This window comes from Oncorhynchus mykiss, chromosome 2 (genome assembly GCF_057628025.1).
Source record: "Oncorhynchus mykiss isolate SJ-2025 chromosome 2, ASM5762802v1, whole genome shotgun sequence".
Taxonomy (NCBI): Eukaryota; Metazoa; Chordata; class Actinopteri; order Salmoniformes; family Salmonidae; genus Oncorhynchus; species Oncorhynchus mykiss.
The window spans coordinates 71,774,096-71,792,347 of NC_143023.1; the positions used below are offsets into that span (position 1 = coordinate 71,774,096).

General features: G+C 43.5%; 1 long non-coding RNA gene across 1 annotated transcript in view; it reads right to left on the reverse strand.

The window, feature by feature from the left end:
• Nucleotides 1–2,816: 2,816 nt before the first annotated feature.
• The window catches only part of LOC149985219 (uncharacterized), a 45,921-nt gene continuing 30,485 nt past the window's right edge, over nucleotides 2,817–18,252 (reverse strand). The window contains exon 2 of the long non-coding RNA XR_016488167.1: nucleotides 2,817–10,403. This is a non-coding gene — a long non-coding RNA (uncharacterized LOC149985219). The remainder of the gene's footprint in view (nucleotides 10,404–18,252) is intronic.

Genomic DNA, 18,252 nt, shown 5'->3' on the forward strand with positions numbered 1-18,252 from the left:
GTGTCTAAACTCAGATGAAACCAACATTTTCTTGTGTTCACAACATGTGTGTTGTATTTATGACTCCTTTCAGCCTGGACGATTCTCTCGGATTTGCACAGTGCATTATTTAAAACTTTGACAGAGGGTGTTTTCAAGTTTGTCCAAGAGCTTTTCCCTCTTTTTCCCATAGTCTTCCCACTCATGTTCTGCTAGGTGCCAAAATGTGGCTGTGTGGAACCTGGCTTGAATAGAGAGTGTGATGGGATAGCTAAGGAGGTCTCTGTGTGTGGCAGGGCCCTGTGCTTGGATCCATTTGTGTGCTGTGAATTAATGGCCTGCTGGAGTGTGGCTGACGCCCTCAGCATAAGCCACAAAGTAGAGCTCAGCGCCATGCTCACTGCTGCCCTAGCATTAAATCAACCAGTGAGGCTCACCAAAATGCCAAATGGTGCATATCATATTGCCTGCAAATGAAATGGTACTCTATTTCCTTTATAGACCACATTGTTATGCTGTGCATATGCAAATATGGATTGTTGTTATATATTTGAGATGGAACTGAAATTGCATTACTTCTTTTTCTCTAAGGTTATGCATCCCAAAAACATGTTGGTCCTGTAGCCAGCTTATGATCTCCAGTTCATAAAGATGTACAGTTACACGGCTATGAGAGAACCCCTTTCCCTCCAATGTGGTCAAAGATATCTTGCAACTTCTTGTCATTTTTCATAGTGACATCCCAGTCCTCGCTCACAGTGACAATATCATGTCCTTTATTTGTGGTCTAGGACCAGGGGAGACGAGACTGAGAGATGAAACCAGAAATAATGTGTGTGTCAAAGTGAAGGTGTCCTTTTGTCCCAACTTGATTAATATTTGGTATCTGTTTCAGTCCTGCAGCAAAATTGGTGTCTCAATAAGCAGTATAGCAGGCAGTGTTGTAGAACTCAGGACTGGAGTCCGGTCTCGAGACCACATATTGAGTGTCTCGGTCTTGTTTCTGTGTTGGATACATTTTTACTCGGGTGTTGACTCGGTCTCAGACAATGAGGACTTGTAATTTCTTCACAAGGCCATCCCAGAACAGAGTAAAAAACTCCTAGGCATAATTATCAGCTCCCATTCACGTGCAGAAACTGCTTTGCCAGGCAAATATCCACACTCCTTTAATGACACATTAATGTCTTATAGCCTATTGAAACCTGGGATTCCTACTTTACTCGTGACATTAATGTCCTTTACTTTAGTTGAAAAATCTCCTCAAACTTTGTCATGCTCATCAGAATTTCCTTGATTCGCTGGTAGGAAAGTGTGGGGGAACTTGTTTGAAAGTTGTATGCTCACTATTATTAAGAGGAGACTCGGACCCCTCGCACCCCTCCCGGTCTCGGTCTTGACTCAGACTTGATTTGCACCTGTCTTGGTCTTGAATCGGTCTTGCTTTCGGTGGTTTCAAACACAACACTGAAAAATGGTTTTTATATGTTTATTTGTTGGGCATAAAAAACTGTTAAAACACCTGCAAATCAGCTCCAAGTGATTTTAATTTTGGAAATCTGTTCCAAAATATTCCCACGCATAGTAGAGAGATACTGAATATGTGATCAAAAACAAATGTAAGCAAGGTTTGAAATGATTATGTTTTAGTCAAATATTATATCTGTTTGTGCTTCTTGCAGTCTACAAGTGATTTGTAATTATGTTCTGGTCCCCTGACCATCCGCTCAATAACAAATCGTCCCTCGGCTGAATCTAATTGATGACCCCCGCAGTATAGCATGGCGGGTTTTTCATCAAGTCACCCAAGCTGAGAACGCCAGTTCAGTCAGGTTATGTCTTGTAAAAAAGCAATATGGTTATTATTAACAGCGTCCCTCTGTGTACATTGAGAACATTGCTAGACAAGGCATCAATCATGTTTTCATTTCCAGTGTTCAACCATTTTTGGGAGAGCACCAAACAAACATTATTTTCGTCTGTAAATACTTTAAATAAGAAATCATGAATGCTCAGTCTGCACTCACAATGAAATTACCCTGATGTTTATCTGATGTAAATTGCTTGTTCCAATTAGCAACAAAATCATTGTGCAGAGCTCTACACTCTAATAAAAAAGGTGCTATCTAGAACCTTAAAGGGTTCTTTGGCTGTCCCAATAGGAAAACCCTTTGAGGAACCTTTTTTGGTTGCAGATAGGGTTGTGTTCTACCTGGAAACATAAAGGGTTCTCCTATGGAGACTGCTGAAGAACCCTTTTGGAAGTCTTTTTTCTAAGAGTATACTCACAAATATGACATTACACAGTACCCTAACAAGATAACCCATTTTCCAGTGGTAAATGCCTTTGTCATATTGATTTCCTGTTTTCTCTGTGTGACAGTGATATTCTGAAACGCCATTTATATTGAGTCCTCCACCGTTGTTTCCTGTGCCTTTACTGCTACAGCAATTTAACAGGCAATATACTGCCTTAATAACATTAGAAAGTCGACATGTCCTCTTATGCCAAAAACACCATGGATGCCAGTCTTATCCACAAGGCACAGGGGATTATGCAGCATTATGCAGCTAGACTCACAGTAATCATAAAGAGGAATTTATATCCATGACCAATAAAAGGGAAATAACCTCCAGTTCAACCGCCTCCCAGTGATTTCATGCCTCCGTACTTGTTTTGTTTTCATTGAGGATCAGGGGTCAAACCCACGCTATATTTTCATGCTGTGATGTGGATAGTTTATCAAATGTGGGGGAAAAACAAATACCATTTAACAAGTAACCAATCATTGGTTTAGAGTATAATAACAGCGATAATGATAACAGTGACAGGGATATTATTTTCCATTTATATTTAATATTTGTAGCAAATTGCAAGGCAAAAATATACCGGGACAAATACTGATTAAATTACATCCAACACATTCTGGCTGTATGAAAGGGAGAAAAAGACTGTCCTACAATAATATCAATAACTAGTTGAAGGAGAAACTCTGCTACTTTTCCTAAAGGTATAATTGTTTTCTCTGTGCTGGCATTCTAAAACCTGACCTTGAAACAAGATCAAGCCTTGTGTCCTGCGCTCTGAACACTTTTTCTCTCCAGTTTCTCTAGAGATTCCTGCAGTTTGTCAATGTCATAAGCTGGTTATTGATTTGAAAATAATGCATCTCATGTGCATAGTATCTCATCTCCGACCCTCATCACTTCTCAACATGTACTGTTACGTAATTTACAGTACATATTACCAAATCTGTACAAAACAAATAAACAACAACAACATACTATACTTTCAGTGTTATACATCATAGGTTTGGCTAAAATGGAGGAATCGAATGCATAACTCTATTCAATCAGAATGATTTCATAGTATCAATAACAAGACAAACCATGTGAAGCCACTGGATTTATATTGACAAATAGAAGAATAAACTAAAAAACTTAGAGATGCTACAGTATACAGTCTAGTTCAGGAGGTGCCGTTTATGTAGTGAGGGCACAGGATAGTGGGTATTGCTTTCGAACACGGCCCTCTAAATACAGCCGGAAGCAATGAACAAACCTAAGTAGGAAATTACTGCAAATTATACGCAATAATGTGGGTATGTGCAAGAACCATCACACAAGAGAGCCCCGACTTGCTGCACAAATGTCTCAGAATATTTGTGAAGCATGGAGGTACATCCATCTCATTTATATAAGTCAGCATCTGAGTATTAAGGTTACTACAAGTTTCACTCCTTTGATCTATGTGCATGAGTGCACGTGGGTGGAGGCAGATTTTTGGAGTAGAGGACACCTTTTGGTGAAATGATGTCCTCGCCGGTCCAACTCCCATTCACAAGGGGGCGATGTCAAAGAAAACAAGGAAGAGTCAGTCGCCTTGCCTTGCTAGCAGTAGCTAGCTGGCAAACTGGCTAGCCGGCTTTACCCTGGCTAAAAACATAGCAAGCTACCTAGCCTTTTTAGCTTCCCACATCTCCATGTGAAATAATTATTTATTTATAATAAAAAATATATGCCATTACAAATATTCTTATACTTGCCAGTGTAACCTCACACATTATCATAGTTTGATATGCTGCTTGTGTATTAATTCCTATATCAGCTAAAAATAGAACGTCATAACGTTTTGATCACTGCGTAAAAAAGCACATGGCTAGGTAGTTGGCTACAGTAGGTTCTATCATTTCACTATGGCCTGTAATCGCTAGTTACTTCTAAACAAAATACTGTCGTGTTACTGAATATAGCTCTTCCTAGCTATTGATTCGTGGGTGAAGAATGACCATGACAAGGATGACTCACGTTTGATGGACGTTTGGTGAAGGATCTTCTCAGATGATACAGGTATGATGATAGAAATTCACATGAAGATACTGGCATTCAGTAGATGTTCTTACACAAATGGGGATAACACAGGCTATGTCAAGGCACTCTTGCTTGGGCACAGAACGAGATCCATGCGATGAGCATGTGAGCAAACCTAAACATTGCACGCCCATTAATCAATGAGCTGCTATCATGCATACAAAACGTGCACCGTAGAACACATGGGGCAATAAGGACTATGCCATCTGCACTGCCTGGTGGTCAGAGCATTGGACTAGTAACCGGAGGGTTACAAGTTCAAATCCCTGAGCTGACAAGGTACAAATCTGTTGTTCTGCCCCTGAACAGGCAGTTAACCCACTGTTCCTAGGCCGTCATTGAAAATAAGAATTTGTTCTTAACTGACTTGCCTAGTTAAATAAAGGTAAAATAAAAAAACGACTCCCTCCAGGAGTACTGAGTAACTTAACTACAGTCATTGTAGTCCAAACCTACTGGCTTAAAAAATAAAGATTAATAAACAAAGTCCACAGTCTCTCTGACTTATATCTTGACTGAAAACTACAGAGTACTACAGAGTACATGTTTTCATTTTAACTATTGTTGTATCTCACAGGTTTGTAAACCTTTAGTCCACAGTGTCGTCTTCACTGTCTTGTTTTCCGTTGGGTCTTTTTCTGTGTCTGACGTTTCCGCTTTTTGTGTTATGTACTGTCGATGACGGCGTGGAGCAGGCTGCCACTTCTGTTCTTTGCTTCCCTGTTTTTCTTTTGGCTCCTGTTCAGGAGAGTCTGAAGCTGTGTCGCTGCAATCTAGTTGTTGAGGTTCTAGGTGTGTGGGTGTCTCAGTAGAGTCTTTACTCTGCTGTAGGACCTGATTCCTTTGTTGCCTGTCCCACGCCAGGATAAACTCACTGTCATAGAGCTTGAGGAGTCGTGGTGCATTATCCTTCTGTGTCATTGTCCTTGTATCTCATACAGCACAGGGCCAACACAGCCAGTACTTCCTTACTGCAGGGCTCTCCAGGGCAACTTACTCTTTTGTGAGAAGGTTTCCTGACACTTTCCTCTGGTGAAGGATGGAGTGGATAGGATCTTTATTTTGCTCTTTGGCTAGTTCCTCAACGTTAAGTGGCTGTAGTCAGTTTATAGTTGGAGCTTCTAGCATTGGAGCATCTGGCTAGCCATCTTCCTGTGTTGGGTGGTTACTGGCACTGTTGGGCTTATCTGGCCTTGGTCTCTCCAAGTCCAATGCACCTCAGCACCAGCTGCACTACATCGTCTACATCATCCTCTAACCTCACCCACTGTTCATGCAGTCTCTGGCAGTGTTTACAACCTCGGCATGGTAGGTCCATTCAATCCTTGCCTGATGGATAGCAGTCACAAGCTCTGGAGTCGTGCCGTCTTCACATCGCATAGGCATTGGCCTGCCCGGTGTTTAATGTCAAAGTCATACTGGCTGAGCTCTTCCAACCATTGAGCTAGCTGGTCTTCTGGGTGATTGAACCGAAACAACCAAATCAGGCTGCTGTGATCGGTGTGCAGTAGGAACTTCCGGCCAAGGAGGTAGTGGCGGAATTGGCGGGTGTAGCGGACAATGACTCGCGCCTAGTGACACTGTACCTCTGCTGAGATGGCTTAAGGTGGGTGCTTGCATAGGGGATAAATCTTTCTTCTCCCCACTGTAGTTGCGACATGGCCAGTTCTGCAAAGGTTGGAATGGACATGCAGTAGTAATTGCATAACCCTATGAAGGCTTGCAGTTCTTGTACAATACTAGGAGGTTGTCAGGCCTACACATCCTTGATCAGAGCAGGGTTGGGACTTATGCCTTCACCACTCATGACATGCCCTAAGAACAGGACTTCTTCCTTGAGCAGGTGGCACTTGGACGAATTCAGCTTCAGTCCATAGCTGTGAAGGCATTGGAAGACATCTGCAAGCCGTTATCTCGTCAATTCCTCTCCCCAGGATGATGACATCCAGATAGATCAGTAGTGTTTCCCGTGGGAGTCCATGGAGGATGAGCTCCATTGCCCACTGAAACATACTTGGGGCGTTGCAAAGGCAGAATGGCAGACGGGTGTACTCGTAGAGCCCATATCTAGTGATAAACACTGTCTTTTCCTGGTCCTTTTCATCCACTGCTATCTGCCAGTGGCCGGATTGAAGATCTAATGTGGAAAAGAAGTTGACTCCCCCAAGGACATCAAAACACTTTCCAATCTTGGGAAAGTGGTATGCATCTTTGGCTGTCAGGCTGTTGAGGTGGTAGTAATCGACACACCAGCAGACTTCACAATTCTTCTTACAAACCAAGTGAACAGGGGATGCCCACTCTGAGGAGGACGGTGTGATAATACCTGCTTCCAGCATGGCCTTGAGGTGTGTTTCCTCTTCTCCTTGGAACCGGAGAGATGTCCTTTGAACCGGTTGACGTAGACCGGTGGCCTAGACGCTCCAGTGTCTATCTTGTGGGTGACAGCAGACATGTAGTCAGTGTTGGTCATTGCAAAAAGGGACTTGTACTCCAGCAGGAGCTCAATCAACCACTGTTGTTGTTCCCCGCTGAGTGCGTCGTTTGAAGCGGAAAACAGGGCCCCGAGATGTTCAGGTAGGTCTGTAGCAGAAGTCACTCTTCTAATCTCTGGCCGCTGTGCACTTTCAAGCTGCATTTTTCATCCTGCTCAGCTGAACTAGATGGATTAGAGGGATCATCAGGGAAGTTTCGACCAGGAGGCCAAAGCATGCTCCTCTTGGTAGAGTGGCCTTGTTGCTCAAAAGGTTGCAGAGCCTGACAGACACCCTCTGCTACATTGTTGTGCTGATACACTGCTTCAGTGATACTTAGCGGCTCAAGTACAGCAGAGACGCAGGAGTCAACTTCACCCCAGACTAGATATTCACACTCTAGTGACTAGGTTGTGTCTTTCTCCAGGAGCACCCAAGCTACAAGGTAGTCTGGGTCCGTCACCTTCAACAATTTTGACATGCAAAAGTTCCTTCTTGATATGCAAATGTTCCTCCTTGATTATGACTCTTCCGCTGGCATGGATAGTTACATTTGCGTCTCTCAACATGTCCAGGCCAAGGAGGAGAGAGTCATGTATAGGGGCCACATACACCTCCCATTCAAAGCTCCTGGTGCCGATCTGAAATGTAACTTGCAGTCCACCCATGAAAGTCATGTCTTTCCCCCAACTCAGAATTCAAAGGAGTGTCTTCTTGAGAGCTATCTGCTCACTCACAGGGATCTGCTGTTAAAGGCCCTCGGAGATGATTGTCGTTTCAGCTCCAGTGTCCACATTAACTTGGATTGGGAGGCCTTTGACTGTCAGAGCTGTGCACAAACTTGGTCCTCTGTTTGTACTATGGTCAACTTGTAGAGTAGCCCCTACAAGTCTCTGAGCCTCCACAATTGAACTGGGATCCCGATTCATTACTTCATAAGCCACCTTCTGGTTCCTGAGGCCCTTGAGGAATTGTTTGGTTGCTAATTGATCTTGGAGATCTAGTTCCATGCCAGGATTGGCAAGTGTGACCAGCTGGTGCACTTCCTCTCCAAATTCCCCAAAAAACTCCTTGGACTGGCGAAGCTCTCCCAACCTGTCTGTGGTCGGGGGGTCCCACTGACCAAAGAGCAGGGTAAGCTGGATCTTGAGAAGGTTACTTTCTTCCCAAATATGTTCAGGCAGTGAGCATACATATCTGATGGCTGCTCCCCGCAGACATTACTGTAGCCAGTCAACCCACTGAGCACAGTTCCAGCCATACTTCCTAGCCTCCTGTTCAAATGGCAACAGAAAGGACTCCCAATCATCCTTTCCATCGAACATGGCTAGCTTAGCGTTTGGGCCATCCTGTGTAGTGTGTTGGTTCTGGTGATTGAACTTGCCAGGCCTCTGTTCACAAGCATAGGCAGATGGGAAATGCTGGGGGCCCCACTCAGTATCTCTAAGTCTCACATCTGGCTCTGGGGTGGGGCCTGTTCTGATGGGACCTGGGATGCGTGATCTCCGCTTTATTACATCTAGCTCTGCTGCAACAGGGCCACCGGTTCCATGGGTGGGTCTCTCCGGGATCTCCAAGGGGAATGACAGAGGGAAGTCAGAGTAGGGCTGATCAAATCAAATCAAATCAAATTTATTTATATAGCCCTTCGTACATCAGCTGATATCTCAAAGTGCTGTACAGAAACCCAGCCTAAAACCCCAAACAGCAAGCAATGCAGGTGTAGAAGCACCTCTGATGTCTCTCTTGTGTGGTGGGATGGGAGCTCTCATGAATGTCCCCCCTGGAGGCAATAGCCATTGATGCTGCTTGGGTCTTGGTTCCCGTGGGGTTGCTCCCTGATATGTTCTTCATTACAGGAGAGAGCATAATTTGCAGTTGTTAGTTCTGGTTATCCAGCACTGTTCTCAGCCAATTTAGGGTTTGGTCCAGTTTGGTTCAGGGGCAATTGCCATGGCTTCATTTGTTTCTCCTCCAGACATGTTCATTTTTTATTTGTTGTTGTACTTATTTTCTCATTAATATGCTTTAAAAAAAATATTATTATTTTATTATTATTATATATATAAAAAAATGTACAGTCCTTTTTATTTATCTTTGTCCTGCAGTAATTTCCCCTCTTACTACTTACAATATATATACAAAAGCATGTGGACACCCCTTCAAATTTGTGGATTCGGCTATTTCAGCCACACCCGTTACTGACAGGTCGGGAGCGCAAACTGGTGGTAGGAAAACTGGTGGTAGGCAACACTCAATACCGAGTTCCAAATTGCCTCTGACAGCAAAGTCAGCACAAGAACTGTTCATTGGGAGCTTCATGAAATGGATTTCCATGGCAGAGCAGCTGCACACATGCCTAAGATCACTATGTGCAATGCCATGCATCGGCTGGAGTTGTGTAAAGCTTGCCGCCATTGGACTATGCAGCAGTGGAAACACGTTCTCTGGAGCTTTGAATCAAGCTTCACCATCTGGCAGTCCAATGAACAAATCTGTGTTTGGCGAATACCAGGAGAATGCTACCAGCCCCAATGCATAGTGACAACTGTGAAGTTTAATGGATGAGGAATAATGGTCTAGGGCTAGGCCCCTTAGTTCCAGTGAAGGGAAATGTTAGCGCTGCAGCATACAATTACATTCTAGATTATTCTTTGCTTCCAACTTTGTGGCAACAGTTTGGGGAAGGCCCTTTCCTGTTTCAGCATGACAATGCACCAGTGCACAAAGCGAGGTCCATACAGAAATGGTTTGTTGAGTTTGGTGTGGAGGAAATTGACTGGCCTGCACAGAGCCCTGACTTCAACCCCATCGAACACCTTTGGGATGAATTGGAACGCCGACTGCGAGCCAGGCCTAATTGCCTATCATCAGTACCCAACCTCACTAATGCTCTTGTGGCTGAATGGAAGCAAGTCCTGCAGCAATGTTCCAACATTTAGGGGAAAGCCTTCACAGAAGAGTGGGGGCTGCCATAACAGCAAAGGGGGTATTGAGCCCATGATTTTGGAAAGAAATGTTTGACCAGCTGGTGTCAACATACTTTTTATCATGTAGTGTATTTTCTTTTTCCCTTTATCGAGTTTGGAGCCATGTTTGGTTTCTCTGACTGTTGTGGTTTCCTGGTGGTTGAGTATACATGGTTCTCATCCATTTCAGGGATGTCATGCCTCATTGGTAGAGCTAGGCAATCAGAGCTAATAATAAAATAAAATAAAATAAAATTGATTTATAAAGCCCTTCGTGCATCAGCTGATATCTCAAAGTGTTGTACAGAAACCCAGCCTAAAACCCCAAACAGCAAGCAATGCAGGTGTAGAAGCACGGTGGCTAGGAAAAACTCCCTAGAAAGGAAGAAGGCTATGTGGGGTTGCCAGTCCTCTTCTGTCTGTGCCGGGTGGAGATTATAACAGAACATGGCCAAGATGTTCAAATGTTTATAAATGACCAGCATGGTCAAATAATAATAATCACAGGCAGAACAGTTGAAACTGGAGCAGCAGCACGGCCAGGTGGACTGGGGACAGCAAGGAGTCATCATGCCAGGTAGTCCTGAGGCATGGTCCTAGGGCTCAGGTCCTCCGAGAGAGAGAAAGAAAGAGAGAAAGAGAGAATTAGAGAGAGCATACTTAAATTCACACAGGACACCGGATAGGACAGGAGATGTACTCCAGATATAACAAACTGACCCTAGCCCCCCGACACACTACTGCAGCATAAATACTGGAGGCTGAGACAGGAGGGTCAGGAGACACTGTGGCCCCATCCAATGACACCCAGGGCCAAACAGGAAGGATATAACCCCACCCACTTTGCCAAAGCACAGCCCCCACACCACTAGAGGGATATCTTCAACCACCAACTTACCACCCTGAGACAAGGCCGAGTATAGCCCACAAAGATCTCTGCCACGGCACAATCCAAGGGGGAGCGCCAACCCAGAATGGAAGATCACATCAGTGACTCAACCCACTCAAGTGACGCACCCCTCCTAGGGACGGCATGAAAGAGCACCAGTAAGCCAGTGACTCAGTCCCTGTAATAGGGTTAGAGGCAGAGAATCCCAGTGGAGAGAGGGGAACCGGCCAGGCAGAGACAGCAAGGGCGGTTCGTTGCTCCAGAGCCTTTCCGTTCACCTTCACACTCCTGGGCCAGACTACACTCAGTCATATGACCCACTGAAGAGATGAGTCTTCAGTAAAGACTTAAAGGTTGAGACCGAGTTTGCGTCTCTCACATGGGTAGGCAGACCATTCCAAACAAATGGAGCTCTATAGGAGAAAGCCCTGCCTCCAGCTGTTTGCTTAGAAATTCTAGGGACAATTAGGAGGCCTGCGTCTTGTGACCGTAGCGTATGTGTAGGTATGTACGGCAGGACCAAATCAGAGAGATAGGTAGGAGCAAGCCCATGTAATGCTTTGTAGGTTAGCAGTAAAACCTTGATATCAGCCCTTGCCTTGACAAGAAGCCAGTGTAGGGAGGCTAGCACTGGAGTAATATGATAATTTTTTTTGGTTCTAGTCAGGATTCTAGCAGCCGTATTTAGCACTAACTGAAGTTTATTTAGTGCTTTATCCGGGTAGCCGGAAAGTAGAGCATTGCAGTAGTCTGAAGTAGAAGTAACAAAAGCATGGATACATTTTTCTGCATCATTTTTGGACAGAAAGTTTCAGATTTTTGCAATGTTATGTAGATGGAAAAAAGCCTTGAAACAGTCTTGATATGTTCGGCAAAAGAGAGATCAGAGTCCAGAGTAATGCCGAGGTCCTTCAAAGTGTTATTTGAGATGACTGTACAACCATCAAGATTAATTGTCAGATTCAACAGAAGATCTCTTTGTTTCTTGGGACCTAGAACAAGCATCTCTGTTTTGTCCGAATTTAAAAGTAGAAAGTTTGCAGCCATCCACTTCCTTATGTCTGAAAGTCTTCAGGCTTCTAGCGAGGGCAATTTTTGGGCTTCACCATGTTTCATTGAAATGTATAGCTGTGTGTCATCCGCATAGCAGTGAAAGTTAACATTATGTTTTTGAATGACATCCCCAAGAGGTAAAATATATAGTGAAAACAATAGTGGTCCTAAAACGGAACCTTGAGGAACACCGAAATGTACAGTTGATTTGTCAGAGGACAAACCATTCACAGAGACAAACTGATATCTTTCCGACAGATAAGATCTAAACCAGGCCAGAACTTGTCCGTGTAGACCAATTTGGGTTTCCAATCTCTCCAAAAGAATGTGGTGATCGATGGTATCAAAAGCAGCACTAAGGTCTAGGAGCACAAGGACAGATGCAGAGCCTCGGTCTGACGCCATTAAAAGGTAATTTACCACCTTCACAAGTGCAGTCTCAGTGCTATGATGGGGTCTAAAACCAGACTGAAGCATTTCGTATACATTGTTTGTCTTCAGGAAGGCAGTGAGTTGCTGCGCAGCAGCCTTTTCTAAAACTTTTGAGAGGAATGGAAGATTCGATATAGGCCAATAGTTTTTTATATTTTCTGGGTCAAGGTTTGGCGTTTTCAAAAGAGGCTTTATTACCTTTAGTGAGTTTGGTACACATCCGGTGGATAGAGAGCCTTTTATTATGTTCAACATAGGAAGGCCAAGCACAGGAAGCTGCTCTTTCAGTAGTTTAGTTGGAATAGGGTCCAGTATGCAGCTTGAAGGTTTAGAGGCCATGATTATTTACATCATTGTGTCAAGAGATATAGTACTAAAACACTTGAGTGTCTATCTTGATCCTAGGTCCTGGCAGAGTTGTGCAGACTCAGGACAACTGAGCTTTGAAGGAATACGCAGATTTAAAGAGGAGTCCGTAATTTGCTTTCTAATATATATATATATCTTTTCCTCAAAGAAGTTCATGAATTTATTACTGCTGAAGTGAAAGCCATCCTCTCTTGGGGAATGCTGCTTGTTAGTTAGCTTTGCGACAGTATCAAAAAGGATTTTCGTATTGTTCTTATTTTCCTCAATTAAGTTGGAAAAATAGGATATTGCACGGTACTGTCTTTCCAAGCTAGTCGGAAGACTTCCAGTTTGGTGAGGCGCCATTTCCGTTCCAATTCCCTGGAAGCTTGCTTCAGATCTCAGGTATTTTCTGTATACCAGGGAGCTAGTTTCTTATGAGAAATGTTTTTAGTTTTTAGGGGTGCAACTGCATCTAGGGTATTGCGCAAGGTTACATTGAATTCCTCAGTTAGGTGGTTAACTGATTTTTGTCCTCTGACGTCCTTGGGTAGACAGAGGGAGTCTGGAAGGACATCAAGGAATCTTCGTGTTGTCTGTGAATTTATAGCACGACTTTTGATGTTCCTTGGTTGGGGTCTGAGCAGATTATTTGTTGCAATTGCAAACGTAATAAAATGGTGGTCCGATAGTCCAGGATTATGAGGAAAAACATTAAGATCCTCAACATTTATTCCATGGGACAAAACTAGTTCCAGAGTGTGACTGTGACAGTGAGTAGGTCCAGAGACATGTTGGACAAAACCCACTGAGTCGATGATGGCTCCGAAAACCTTTTGGAGTGCGTCTTTGGACTTTTCCATGTGAATATTAAAGTCACCAAAGATTAGAATATTATCTGCTATGACTATAAGGTCCGATAGGAATTCAGGGAACTCAATGAGGAACGCTGTATATGGCCCAGTAGGCCTGTAAATAGTAGCTATAAAAAGTGATTGAGTAGGCTGCATAGATTTCATGACTAGAAGCTCAAAAGACGAATACGTCATCATTTTTTTGTTGTAAATTTAAATTTGCTATCGTAAATGTTAGCAACACCTCCGCCTTTGCGGGATGCACGGGGGATATGGTCACTAGTGTAGCCAGGAGGTGAGGCCTCATTTAACACAGTAAATTCATCAGGCTTAAGCCATGTTTCACTCAGGCCAATCACATCAAGATTATGATCAGTGATTAGTTAATTGACTATAATTTTCTTCGAAGTAAGGGATCTAACATTAAGTAGCCCTATTTTGAGATGTGAGGTATCATGATCTGTTTCAATAATGACCGGAATGGAGGAGGTCTTTATCCTAGTGAGATTGTTAAGGCGAATACCGCCATGTTTAGTTTTGCCCAACCTAGGTCGAGGCACAGACACGGTCTCAATGGTGATAGCTAAGCTGACTAGACTGACTGTGCTAGTGGCAGACTCCACTATGCTGGCAGTCTGGCTAACAGCCTGCTGCCTGGCCTGCACCCCATTTCATTGTGGAGCTAGAGGAGTTAGAGCCCTGTCTATGTTGGTAGATAAGATGAGAGCACCCCTCCAGCTAGGATGGAGTCCGTCACTCCTCAGCAGGTCAGGCTTGGTCCTGTTTGTGGGTGAGTCCCAGAAAGTGGGCCAATTATCTTCAAATTCTATCTTTTTGGGAGGGGCAGAAAACAGTTTTCAACCAGCGATTGAGTTGTGAGACTCTGCTGTAGAGCTCATCACTCCCCCTAACTGGGAGGGGGCCAGAGACAATTACTTGATGCCGACACATCTTTCTAGCTGATTTACACGCTGAAGCTATGTTGCGCTTGGCTATCTCTGACTGTTTCATCCTAACATCGTTGGTGCCGACGTGGATAACAATATCTCTATACTCTCTACACTCGCCAGTTTCAGCTTTAGCCAGCACCATCTTCAGATTAGCCTTAACGTCGGTAGCCCTGCCCCCTGGTAAACAGTGTATGATCGCTGGTACAAACTCAGTAGCTAGCTAATGACAGATCCACTTTTCCCTCACCCGTTTGTATTATTTTATGTCAAGCAATGTCCAAGTTTATTTTTAGATTACTTTACAGAGTTTGAAGCACTTTTGAAATCACACATCTGACATAATTTGTCATGTTACTGTTATATAGTTGTTCCTAGTTACTGATGCGTGGGTAAAGACTGGCCATGACAAGAATGACTCACATTTGGTGGACGTTTACTGAAGGATCTTCTCAGATGATACAGGTATGATGATGATGGGAATTCACATGAAGATATTGGCATTCAGTAGATCTTCTACAAATGGTGACAACACAGTCTATGTCTAGGCGCTCTTGTTCTGGCACAGGACGATGTCCATGCAATGAGCATACGAGCTAACCTTCAACTACTGTGGTAAAAACTAGACAACTGGCTAACCTAAACATGGCACGCCCATTAACCAATGAGCGGCTATCATGCATACAGAACGTGCACCGTAGAACATATGGGGGGAACAAGGGCTATGTCATCTGCAATACCATACCTTTTGGGGTGTATTCTTGTTGTTTGATTTACTGTTTGAACAGTCCCTGAGATGACCTTGGTTGTTAACGCAAAATAGGCTACTTTGATGAATAGCCTGTATAGCCTATAGATCAGATCAAGGAACCAAGCAACAACACTGCCCCCACAACTGTGGAAAGAATGATACGCATGTCAACATTTTAAGGTAGTAAAAAAGTATGTTGAATGCGTATTACAAGGAGCCACCCCTTTTGTGATGAAAAAATGGCCTCGCATCACTGAATCTTGCGTCTGCCTACAGCTTGTTGCGCCTCGATCACTCCAACAGCGGCATTGTGCCAAACGGTGTGCAGCATCATCTGGATGTGTGCAACAAAGTTCAACATTCACCTTCTGCTAACATTTCTGTCAAGCCGTCTACACATACATTCTGATGCATACAGTACGTTTTATAAATCCAACATATGCACCACAGAGAATGCACTGCAACTGCTTCTGCAATGCAATGCTGCAAGGCAAATGCATTGTTGCATTGGAAAGGAATGTACTTCTGGTGTACCAAAACTGATTGACGCTGTTGGTGTGATTGAGGCGTTATAGATGAACAGGGTAGACATGCTGCTGCTCAGCAGGAGGGGTCCTTCAAGCTGCTTGTTTTCCTCTGATTAACTTGCTGAGCCGTAATTATCACTAGGAGCATGAGCTGTAAATATCCACATGTCATTCCTCATTTGTTTTTAAGTGTGGCTGCAGTTTTGAAGTGGGATAATGTTTTTTTTAATCCAGATCAATTGAGTATGATGGACAGAAACACATTAGGCATCTATAATAAATGGCTGAATGATCTACAGAAATGTCAAGATAAGGAACAAGGCTGTTTTACACTGAACTAAAATATAAAAGCAACATGTAAAGTGTTGGTCCAATGTTTCATGAGCTAAAATAAAAAATCCCAGAAATGTTGCATACGCACAAAAAGCACATTTGTTTTTAGTGAGCATCTTTACCAAGATAATCCATCGACTTGACAGGTGTGGCTTATCAAGAAGCTGATTAAACAGCATGGTCATTACACAAGCGTACCTTGTGCTGGGAACAATAAAAGGCCACTCTAAAATCTGCAGATTTGTCACACAACACAATGCCACAGATGTCTTGGCATGCTGACTGTAGGAATGTCCACCAGTGCTGTTGCCAGAGATATGAATGTCGACCATAAGCTGCCTCCAATTTGGCAGTGCGTCCAACCGGCCTCAGAACTGCAGACACCGTGTAACCACGCCAGCCCAGGACTGGCTTCTTCACCTGCGTGATCGTCTGAGGGGGGTGCTGAGAAATATTTCTGTCTGTAATAAAGCCCTTTTGTGGGTAAAAAACTAAGTGGGTGGGCCTGGCTGCCAAGTGGGAGGGGCTATGCCCTCCAAGGCCCACCCATGGCTGCACCCCTGCCCAGTCATGTGAAATCCATATATCAGGGATTAATGAATTCATTTAAATTGACTGATTTCCATAAATGAACTGTAACTCAGTAAAATCATTAAAATTGTTGCAAGTTGGGTTTATATATTTTTTCAGTATAGAAAATAAGCTTTTTCTCATATCAATAATTTTATAGAGTAGTATTATTTTCAAGAAGGAGTTGTACAGATGTAGGATCTTAATTTGACCTATATTGCCACAGCAAAATAATCCTGCAGCAACAGGATTTAAATGCTTAGTCCATAATGTTGCTTGATCAGTGCATAGGCTGTTTGCTGGTCAAAAGTAGGCTACATGAAATGTGCAATACTTAATATAACCAACCGTACGTTAGTGTGGGTTCTCAGTGAATTTATGTAAATCACAAAGCTCATGGATTTTCAGCAATGAGAGTGATCAAAGTAAGATCCTACATTTGTAGTGCAGTCCCTTGGCAGTAGAGTCGAATGCTTGGAACATACCCTTAAAGCACTAAGAAAGCTATGTGTGTTTGCTCCTTGACCTCTCTTCTTCTCCATGTCCATACCTGACATTTCTTCTTCAGGCATTATTGAGGAGTGTATGAGCACCACATCAGTCTTTCACTCTGACTGCAAAGCTAGGAGACAGGCTCCCTCCATTCCCTCTCCTACTAAGTCAAAGCACCAGGAGAGGAGAGGCTGAGGGGCTTTAAAGCGAAAGAAAATCCATACAGCATTTCGCACGTCAAAGAGCTTAGATCAACATTATCTAATCTCAGCCCAACAGCAATCAATACCTGCAGTCCCCCTCTAACCAAGTAAAATACAGAGATCCACACTGCTCCGCTCCGCTCCCCGTCTCCCTCTCTGTTAAGCCTGCCAAGGCCAGTCTCCTCACAGAGATAGATTCAGTAATCAGTAACAAACACGTATTTATCATTACACATAACAAAATAATCAATAATTTTTTGTCTTAATGTGTCCCTTAAATTAATCCTTCCAAAAGGAGGCAAATAAAAGTAATCAGTAGTTGTGTTGCTTAAGCTTCAACCAATTGCAATGTTGAATGTTACTGATTGTAATCAATAAGACAGCCTGGTGTGCAAAACAGCAAGGTAAATGGTTCAATCGATTGACAAATGAAAATTTTCTTGAAAACTGTCAATCGATTGACAAATGAAAATTTTCTTGAAAACTGTCTCACTGCAATAAGCCTTAATGCTATAATTTGTGGTAACCGTAAAAGCACATTAGCTCCTTGTTTCCTAAATGTGGTTCAACATGAGTGAGGTATGTGGGCTATTAGAGTAAGTTTGCGTAAATCAGGGCCTTGTTTACAGTTGTCACACTTGCCTTTACAGCTGAAATGGAGAGCAATGTGATTGTGTGGTTTCTTGACTGAAAATCAATAGTACTGTACTGTTGTAAGGATGTCATAGGCAAATCCAATTGTGTGGTGCCCACCGGCGCCTCTCTCCCAGATATGCTTAACACATTCTATGTTCGCTTTGAAGCAAACAATACTGTGCACGTGTAACCGATGTGAAATGGCTAGCTAGTTAGCGGCGGTGCGCGCTAATAGCGTTTCAATCGGTGACGTCACTCGCTCTGAGACCTTGAAGTAGTGGTTCCCCTTTCTCTGCAAGGGCCGCGGCTTTTGTGGAGCGATGGGTAACGATGCTTCGTGGGTGAAGGTTGTCTGTGTGCAGAGGGTCCCTGGTTTGAGCCTGGGTAGTGGCAAGGGGACGGACTAAAGTTAAACTGTTACACA